Consider the following 10753-nt stretch of genomic DNA (forward strand, 5'->3'; position numbering starts at 1 on the left):
CAGAAGAATTCTAAGAGGAGGTTAGCTAGCTCTCATTGATAGAGCTACATCCAGCCGCAAGCTCTATCAATGAGACTCGCGGAGAAGAGGCGTTTATTTCCCCAATCGTTTGTTTAAATAACTCAACACATTATAATTACACACATTAAAAGAGTAACTGGAACCTGTGGTAAGAGATTGCTGGTGTAACAAGCTCGCTGACCGCGCTTTCACTCACATACACCGGGCATTTAGCTAGCAGGAAGAGGGGAGTTGCAGGCCCTGGAGCTCTGTCAGGCAGCGGTTTGGTTGTCATTAGCCCAAGAGACGGTGACTTTGGAGTGCTGTGGGCTGCCAGTCGTGACGCAGCTCCAAGTACCTCAGAGCAGGCCGGGCGGCACACAAACTCCGACACACAGTCGGACAAAATTTGCAATTAGCCATCCATTTTCGTAAAGCGGCCCATATTTGAGCTTTACATAGTTGATTTCTCGTATAAAAAAGTTTCAGAAGTGAATTTTGTAATGGAATAGCAGAGATCTGCGTGACCTAGATTCAGAAGACTACCTGATCTCAGGTCAGTTGTGTAGCCTATGTAAATGTACTACCTGATCTCAGGTCAGTTGTGTAGCCTATGTAAATGTTCTACCTGATCTCAGGTCAGTTGTGTAGCCTATGTAAATGTAAATTAACTGATCTCAGGTCAGTTGTGTAGCCTATGTAAATGTACTACCCTGATCTCAGGTCAGTTGTGTAGCCTATGTAAATGTACTACCTGATCTAGCGTTGTGTAGCAAATGACTGCCTTCTCTTAATACACCCATGGGCTGACAAAGGTTCCGGTTTTTGGGAGGTTGACGTCAACTTCCAGCTTTGTTGGGATTCGCCCGTTTTCAGCGGCAGTTTCAAAATATGAGATTTTCATAGTAAAGGGGTGTCAATGGGACTTTGAGCTTCTATGTATGTCCTATTTACCCACCAAACTGTCGTTATTCAACTATGACAGGGTAAAATCGGTTTTGCATTCTATCACCCCTTTAAACTCCATCTTTCTCCCCAAGCACCATCTGCAGATCAACTAGCACCTCCTAAAGGAAAACAGGAACAACCTAAAGGCCCCCACAGATTTCCTCACTGTTCTCTAAATAGAGACGGGGGACAAAGATGTAAAAAGGAAAATAGATCCTTCATAAACAATTCAGGCACATTTTATACTCTTAAAATAAACCAGGATCTCTTGAACATTTATGCTTTAGATTTTTGCAGATTGTTTCTCCTTTCCCCTAAAGACATGTTAAATAAACATTTCCGTGTTGTTCCTACCTGAAGCTTCATCATCTTCACTCTTCACAGGGACAGGAGTGAATGGGAACTTCAACCCTTGAAGCTGGTCTCCCTCCTGACTGCACCACAGTTCCTCCTGTTCCTCTTTAATGTGTGGGGGGGGCTCTGGCTCCTGCTGGTCCACACTGGAGCTACACTCCTGCTGCTCAGGGGGAACCTCTTCCTTAACCACAAACGGCTGCTGTACATCTGCAGGAAACAGGAAACCCATACAGAGACGTCTGAAAACAATCCAATTAAATTAAACCTTTTTTCTCAGTCCTGAAAAACCTCCTTAAAGAAAAGTAGAACCACTTAAAGAACCCAGAGAACATCTTTAATAACTGTAAAGCCGCCTACACACGATCCGCGGTAGAACCGGCGCAAAGGAGGGTAGCGCTCCGCCTAGTTGGAAAAGTTTTATTGTGCATCATGTGTAGGCGGCTTCAGCACCACATAAATGTTTGCGAACAGTTTCTACAACTAGTGCTGTCCCTCTGTGTTGATTAGACGACTAAGGCCGGCTTCACACTGGCTGCGTGGCGTGTCTGTTTTTATTTGGGCTCCCATGTTAACTAGGGGTGGGAATGACCAGAGGCTTCACGATACGATATCATCACGATACTTCTGTCACGATACGATATTATTGCGATTTTAAACATATTGCAATATTCTGCAATATATTGCAATGTATTACCTTTTTTCCAACTTCAAATTCTTCCCAACTTCAAATGATGTCCCCAAAGGAAAATTTTGTCAACATCTGTTTTATCTAAAAAGATAAATTTCTCTGTCTGATCATCTCACTTATCAAGCAGACAAACTGACCAAAACATATAACATAAAAGATCGATACTTGGCGTCAGTGTATCGATACAGTATTTCCACGAAAAATATTGCGATACTATGCTGTATCGATTTTTTTCACCCACCCCTAATGTTAACAGGTTAGAGCTTGCACACTGCCTGCGTGACACGCGCGCATGCTAGACCAACGCCTATTTTTCACACGTGGAAGCATTTCCAGGCAAAATAGAATAGGTTATAAATAATTTGTCATTTTGACATGAATACATTTAATAAATGACATGTTGATGTTTGAAAGTCTCTAGGTTTTGACATAAATGCAGATATAAATGTAATATAAAAAATATTGATTGATTTTCAAATATTGTCAATACAGAAGGAAATATTCTGCAGCCTATTTTGACGATATTTCAATACTGCCACCGTTGTCTTTGCTATAATCAGATCAGTATACATTTATGTTTATGGGAAATGTGTACAGAAAAGGCTAGCAGCAGCAGAGCTGCGTCAGACACATTTCTGGTCTGCAAAGACATAGAAAACTCCACGCAGCTGTCCCGCAACAGAAACGCCACGCTCACGCCACGCAGCCAGTGTGTGGCCAGAGTAAAATTTCTATAGTCCATTTATTAAAGAAACTTGTGGGCACGTCTCTTGTTAACAAGATTTTAAAGGGGTGATAGAATGCAAAACCGATTTTACCCTGTCATAGTTGAGTAACAACAGTTCGGTGGGTAAATAGGACATACATAGAAGCTCAAAGTCCCACTGACACCCCTTTACTATGAAAATCTCATATTTTGAAACTGCCGCTGAAAACGGGCGAATCCCAACAAAGCTGGAAGTTGACGTCAACCTCCCAAAAACCGGAACCTTTGTCAGCCCATGGGTGTATTAAGAGAACGGTCACGCCCCAACATTTACATAGGCTACACAACTGACCTGAGATCAGGTAGTACATTTACATAGGCTACACAACTGACCTGAGATCAGGTAGAACATTTACATAGGCTACACAACTGTATAATTTATACAAATTTATCATTTACATAGGTCACTGACCTGAGATCAGGTAGAACATTTACATAGGCTACACAACTGACCTGAGATCAGGTAGTACATTACATAGCTACAACTTGAGATCAGGTAGAACATTTACATAGGCTACACAACTGACCTGAGATCAGGTAGAACATTTACATAGGCTACACAACTGACCTGAGATCAGGTAGTCTTCTGAATCTCTGCTATTCCATTACAAAATTCACTTCTGAAACTTTTTTATGCGAGAAATCAACCATATAAAGCTCAAATATGGGCCGCTTTACGAAAAAGGATGGCTAATTGCAAATTTTCTCCGACTGTGTCTCGGAGTTTAGTGCCGGTGTTGGTGCTGCCTGGGTTGCTACATCGCCGCCCTGACCGCAGTGTCAGCGAGCTTGTTACGCGCAATCTTTACCGCAGCCCGCAGGTTCCAGTTAATCTTATAATGGGTATGTGTGTTGAGTTATTTAAACAAACAATCGGGGAAATAAACGCCTCTTGTCCGCAGCGTCTCATTGATAGAGCGCGGTGAGATGGAGTCAATCAATGAGAGCTAGCTAGCCTCCTCCTAACTCTGACATTCACAAAAATACATTCAATTGAAACCGAAATCTGACAAGTGTTAGCTAAGCTTTGTAAGACCTTGAGGAACCTGTAATATTCATGCCGTGACGAAATTCAGACTGTAAATATACTTTAGTTATGCGAAAGTGAGCAAGCTGCGATATTTCCCCATTGTAATGAATGGGACATATAGCAAGCAGCTGCTCCACCTACAAAGACGCCTCGCGTTCATAAAAATGCCTTAAAATCAAATCGGACACAACGGTTAGCTTTATAAGACATTGGGGAATGATGTAATATAAGTGGCGTGACGAAATTCAAACCGTAAATATATTAGTTATGGCGACAGCTGGCCCGGAGCCCCGTAGTGGCAGTATCCACAAGTGAATGACTTTGGCCTGGGCTATGGAGCCCAGCAGGCTGCCGCTTCGTCAGACTGTGTGGAGCTCCTAAAGTCCGACACGTCTTACCAAATTTGCAATTAGCCATCAATTTTTGTAAACGGCCCATATTTCAGCTTTATATAGTTGATTTCCGCTTAAAAAGTCTCAGAAGTGAATTTGGTAAGGAAACATTGCAGTGTCTGGAATATGAGATTCTGTCGCTTCTCTAATGTATGTGTATTGGGGATTCGCTCAACCAATCAGCGCGCGTGCGTCTCTAATGTCTGCGTATGGCAAGTCGCTCAACCAATCAGCGCGCAGCTCATCTATTCATGACCATACCATATTTGGAAGAAAAGCTCTTGTTACAAATAGGGCCAAAACACAGGGATGCATAAGGGCCAATAAAATATCAACTAGAGATGTTCCGATACCGATACCAGTATCGGTATCGGCTCCGATACTGCCTAAAACGCTGGTATCGGTATCGGGAAGTACTGGAGTTTATGCACCGATCCGATACCACGTAATGAAGCCCTAAAGAAAATCTACGTTAAAGTAGTTTATTTATGTTCTTTTTCATTAAAACTATAAAAGAAAGTTCTGGGGCATTCCTTGTTTGCGTTTGTTCATGTTTCACAAAGAGTTTAACCTGAGCCAGACCGACAACAAAGAAAGAAATCATATCACATCCATACAGAGATAGTAGTATACAGATGTTAAAACATAATGAAATATATGACACGCTGGTATCGGATCGGTACTCTGTATCGGCCGATACACAAGTTCAGGTATCGGAATCGGTATCGGGAAGCAAAAAAGTGGTATCGGACCATCTCTAATATCAACCAGGCCATTTTCAGCCCAACCAATGTTACATACCCCATTAGGAGACCATGAGGAACAGTGTGAAATACCCTATATAATCATTCTATCGCCCCTTTAACATGATAAATACCCTATATAATCATTCTATCACCCCTTTAACATGATAAATACCCTATATAATCATTCTATCACCCCTTTAACAAGTTGCTTTTACAGGATTCTTTGTGGAGAAAGTTTTACAGATTTGTCGACAAAATCATGAGTGTTAGACAACTTAAGTACAACCCTACCTACAAGACCCCTAGAATAACTTCAATAGACCCTTTTTCATGGCAGACATGTTGACATGTCATAGTAGGAAAAGCACAGGTGTATTCAAAACCATTACTGATGGCTGCATTCCACTTAGGAGAGGCCCTGGTATTAAACCATTACTGATGGCTGCATTCCACTTAGGAGAGGCCCTGGTATTAAACCATTACTGATGGCTGCATTCCACTTAGGAGAGGTCCTGGTATTAAACCATTACTGATGGCTGCATTCCACTTAGGAGAGGTCCTGGTATTAAACCATTACTGATGGCTGCATTCCACTTAGGAGAGGCCCTGGTATTAAACCATTACTGATGGCTGCATTACACTTAGGAGAGGTCCTGGTATTAAACCATTACTGATGGCTGCATTACACTTAGGAGAGGCCCTGGTATTAAACCATTACTGATGGCTGCATTCCACTTAGGAGAGGCCCTGGTATTAAACCATTACTGATGGCTGCATTACACTTAGGAGAGGTCCTGGTATTAAACCATTACTGATGGCTGCATTCCACTTAGGAGAGGCCCTGGTATTAAACCATTACTGATGGCTGCATTACACTTAGGAGAGACACTGGTATTAAACCATTACTGATGGCTGCATTCCACTTAGGAGAGACACTGGTATTAAACCATTACTGATGGCTGCATTCCACTTAGGAGAGGTCCTGGTATTGTGCATGCTGACCCACTGAAATATCTTACTGGGACACTTGATGCGCTGAGCCATCGTTAAGGTTATCAATTTCAGCTGTGCTTTTTTCAGTCAAAATGTCTGCTGTGAAAAAGGGGGTCCATGAGCACAAGAACTCGGGCCCCAATTTTGCTATTTTTCAGTTTTGGGGAGGATCCCAAAACTTTTTGTTTGTTCTTTTAAATATTTTTTGTAGTTTTATGACTCAGCAATTCATTATTAATCAATAATTGTTTAATCTCTAACGTTACATGAAGATACTTCTTTTGTTTGTGTTTATGGTTTGACATATTTTGCCATTAACAAATATTGCGTCCCCCCCCAGATTGCAATTTTGATAACATTTTGATTAATTGTGCAGCCCTGCTGCTTACACATACAGTATTCACACCGAAATTTCTTCAAAAATTATATTCTCTAGTATCGAAAGTCAAATAAATAAAAGGGTTTAAAGTTCAGCAGACGATCTAGTGACCTGTTGGTGATGATGCCTGAAGTCAGTATTGGATTCAGTCAGTGTTGATAGCATAGTGGCGGTGCGCCACGGTAAAATTTCCAGCGCCACGGTATCAGAAATAGGGCAGACGCACAACAGGGTTTCCACTTCCACGCACCACGGTTCCTTCGGGTGTTTATGATAAGTCATAAAGTCGTAGAGCCGTCTGCTCTACTGAACTCAAGCGAACTGTCATCCTCTCTCTCCCCTAGGGTGAGCAGAGCAACTGGAACAGTGACAGGACGTCATCACTCGCGAAGTCATGGCAACCAAATAAACAACAGGGCGAGTACTACTTCACTCAATAACTAAGTGATAAACGGCGACGAAAGCCGCAACATGAAATCTGCACTCACACGGGTGCCGTGAAATTTTATGGAGTTATATTACTATCTTTATTCAAGAGCGCATTATTTCAATTTGAGAGCATTTCTCACTGATATTACGTTCACATTTCTTGCTCTCACACTCAAATAGTCACTGCTCGCGCTCAAAACCTTGCTTTCACACTCAAATAGTCACTGCTCGTGCTTGATTTGCTCTGCTTGTGCTCAAACTTTCTGCCTGGACTCAGATATTTTGTTGTTTGGACAGATTTCCTGCTCTCAGCTTTGAACCTTCTCCTCGCACTCAGGCTGATTCTGCTCGTTTACAAATCTTGCTCTGCTCTCGGATTTCTCCTGCGCGCTCGGATTTTTTGGTGTTATAACCCTATCAAAATTCAACAACCAATAGAATGCCAGCTGTAGTGTTGACCAATGAAATGATCCCTGCCCCGTTGAAGATGCGTTCAATTTACTGTTGAGGGCGGCTGCTCTGTAACCAAGTTTAGCTATGTAGCTACCCCCGCGCCGTCCATTGCTTTATTATAAGTATATGTCAACAATGTGCACAGAGTGGTCGATGCACTTTCACCTGCACCCGTCAGGAAACTGGAGAAAGTCCACAACTACGAGGGTGAGTAACATAACTTAAGCACCTAGCTAGCTAGCTAACATGGCGCTAGCATATAGCCTAGCTTGATGTCCATAAACAAATAGATTTTCTGTATTGTTTAGCGACATGATTGTTTGAACGACATATGACGGACAGTATATGTGATGACCTCACTTTGTATTTTTCCTTGTTTGGTTAACCATGTTCCTGCTAATTTCATATTAGAGCCAGTAGTAAAAACTAAAGTGTAATATAACTGAAAGAACACAAGAAACTGGAATTTCTGCATCACTGTTGTGTTCATCAGAATTTAGTCTTCATTCCTTCATATAACATTAGTCTGAAAATTATGAATTCCTATCAGTCTGTTAAGTACACCACTATAATAAAACAGATCTAGAAATGATGTGCTTTATTTGCAACTTAAATGTTTTTTTAATTAATACAAAGCAAACTGAGCAGAAAAGAACAAGTATTTTGTTTGTTTGTTTCTCTTCTTTCAGGTGTGACTGAAGTATCCCTGTTGAGCTGCATCACAGCACACTGGTCTATGCACAATGTGCATGTATGTTTCTTGCTTAAATCCACACACAACCAGGCCTGGGAGAGAAAATTACTGATATCCACAAAACCAAATCAGACAAGGTAAGATAGTAATGATGTTATGTTAAAAGCTATGTATACCTAATATATTATGTGTTGATGTCTATGAATTTGTCTTTAATAGGAGCATACTATATAAAGACAACAGTGGAGAGTTGCTGGATCTGTCTGTCCTCAAAGTGCCAGAGATCTACAAGGACTTCACACGTTTCTACACCATCAACTGCGTAATCAAAGTGATCAAAGAGAGAACAAACTATTTTTGTATCTGTTGACATGAATAGGTACCTATAATGTCTGCCAATATATTCAATCAATTCAATAAATGTTGATAAGTATCACTGATATTTCTTAAATCATTGTAGTTTTTCAGAGCAATAAGATAGATTATTAAAACCATGTTCATATTTGCAACAAATTAAAACCCTGATCAAGGCAAATGGTTTTTCATTTTCCATAACATTTATAAAAAAAAAAAACGGTACAATTAAATTGACTAGAGCTCACGCTTTAATTTACATTGTCAAAACAATGAGTAATTCATAACAAATTGCACAATATTTCACACAAAACCTTAAAAGTGTATGATTCATACTACGGTGAAGCAGTACAATTTGCCTGTAGGATTTACTGTAGCAGGAACATATATTGGCAAACAGATGACCCAGGTACAGGTGAGTTTGTGAGCAGGGTTATGAATAAAGATAAGATAAGAATAATTCAATTAAAAGGAGGTATATACAACTAGTAGAAGATAAATTAACTATACAAGAGCAATTAAGGTAAAGTTATGAGGTAGTGGCAAGCTAAAGTGACGTATAATCAATAGCAGTGAGTTAAGTCAACCGTGTACACCAGAATAATATATACTGTGATTAAGTAATGATACTTACTGTTGTCTGTACTAATATAACAAAACAATAGTGTATGATGCAGTATGGAGAACAACCAAGTCCCATATGAACCCAAGAGACTTTTAGTGCAGCTGTTGATGTTAACTACAAACAAAACTTGCAGATGGTTGTAGTCTGTAGCCAGCCATACAGTAGGTAGATCTGGAGCAGATGGTTGTAGTCTGTAGCCAGCCGTTTCAGCAGGTAGATCTGGAGCAGATGGTTGTAGTCTGTAACCAGTCAAACAGTAGGTAGATCTGGAGCAGATGGTTGTAGTCTGTAGCCAGACATACAGTAGGTAGATCTGGAGCAGATGGTTGTAGTCTGTAGCCAGCCGTACAGTAGGTAGATCTGGAGCAGATGGTTGTAGTCTGTAACCAGTCAAACAGTAGGTAGATCTGGAGCAGATGGTTGTAGTCTGTAGCCAGACATACAGTAGGTAGATCTGGAGCAGATGGTTGTAGTCTGTAACCAGTCAAACAGTAGGTAGATCTGGAGCAGATGGTTGTAGTCTGTAACCAGTCATACAGTAGGTAGATCTGGAGCAGATGGTTGTAGTCTGTAGCCAGTCATACAGTAGGTAGATCTGGAGCAGATGGTTGTAGTCTGTAGCCAGCCATACAGTAGGTAGATCTGGAGCAGATGGTTGTAGTCTGTAGCCAGTCATACAGTAGGTAGATCTGGAGCAGATGGTTGTAGTCTGTAGCCAGTCATACAGTAGGTAGATCTGGAGCAGATGGTTGTAGTCTGTAGCCAGCCATACAGTAGGTAGATCTGGAGCAGATGGTTGTAGTCTGTAGCCAGCCATACAATAGGTAGATCTGGAGCAGATGATTGTAGTCTGTAGCCAGCCATACAGTAGGTAGATCTGGAGCAGATGGTTGTAGTCTGTAACCAGTCAAACAGTAGGTAGATCTGGAGCAGATGGTTGTAGTCTGTAGCCAGACATACAGTAGGTAGATCTGGAGCAGATGGTTGTAGTCTGTAACCAGTCAAACAGTAGGTAGATCTGGAGCAGATGGTTGTAGTCTGTAACCAGTCATACAGTAGGTAGATCTGGAGCAGATGGTTGTAGTCTGTAGCCAGTCATACAGTAGGTAGATCTGGAGCAGATGGTTGTAGTCTGTAGCCAGCCATACAGTAGGTAGATCTGGAGCAGATGGTTGTAGTCTGTAGCCAGTCATACAGTAGGTAGATCTGGAGCAGATGGTTGTAGTCTGTAGCCAGTCATACAGTAGGTAGATCTGGAGCAGATGGTTGTAGTCTGTAGCCAGCCATACAGTAGGTAGATCTGGAGCAGATGGTTGTAGTCTGTAGCCAGCCATACAGTAGGTAGATCTGGAGCAGATGGTTGTAGTCTGTAGCCAGCCATACAGTAGGTAGATCTGGAGCAGATGGTTGTAGTCTGTAGCCAGCCATACAGTAGGTAGATCTGGAGCAGATGGTTGTAGTCTGTAACCAGTCATACAGTAGGTAGATCTGGAGCAGATGGTTGTAGTCTGTAGCCAGTCATACAGTAGGTAGATCTGGAGCAGATGGTTGTAGTCTGTAACCAGTCATACAGTAGGTAGATCTGGAGCAGATGGTTGTAGTCTGTAGCCAGCCGTACAGCAGGTAGATCTGGAGCAGATGGTTGTAGTCTGTAACCAGTCAAACAGTAGGTAGATCTGGAGCAGATGGTTGTAGTCTGTAGCCAGACATACAGTAGGTAGATCTGGAGCAGATGGTTGTAGTCTGTAACCAGTCAAACAGTAGGTAGATCTGGAGCAGATGGTTGTAGTCTGTAACCAGTCATACAGTAGGTAGATCTGGAGCAGATGGTTGTAGTCTGTAGCCAGTCATACAGTAGGTAGATCTGGAGCAGATGGTTGTAGTCTGTAGCCAGCCATA

Source organism: Perca fluviatilis, chromosome 13 (assembly GCF_010015445.1).
Source record: "Perca fluviatilis chromosome 13, GENO_Pfluv_1.0, whole genome shotgun sequence".
NCBI lineage: Eukaryota > Metazoa > Chordata > Actinopteri > Perciformes > Percidae > Perca > Perca fluviatilis.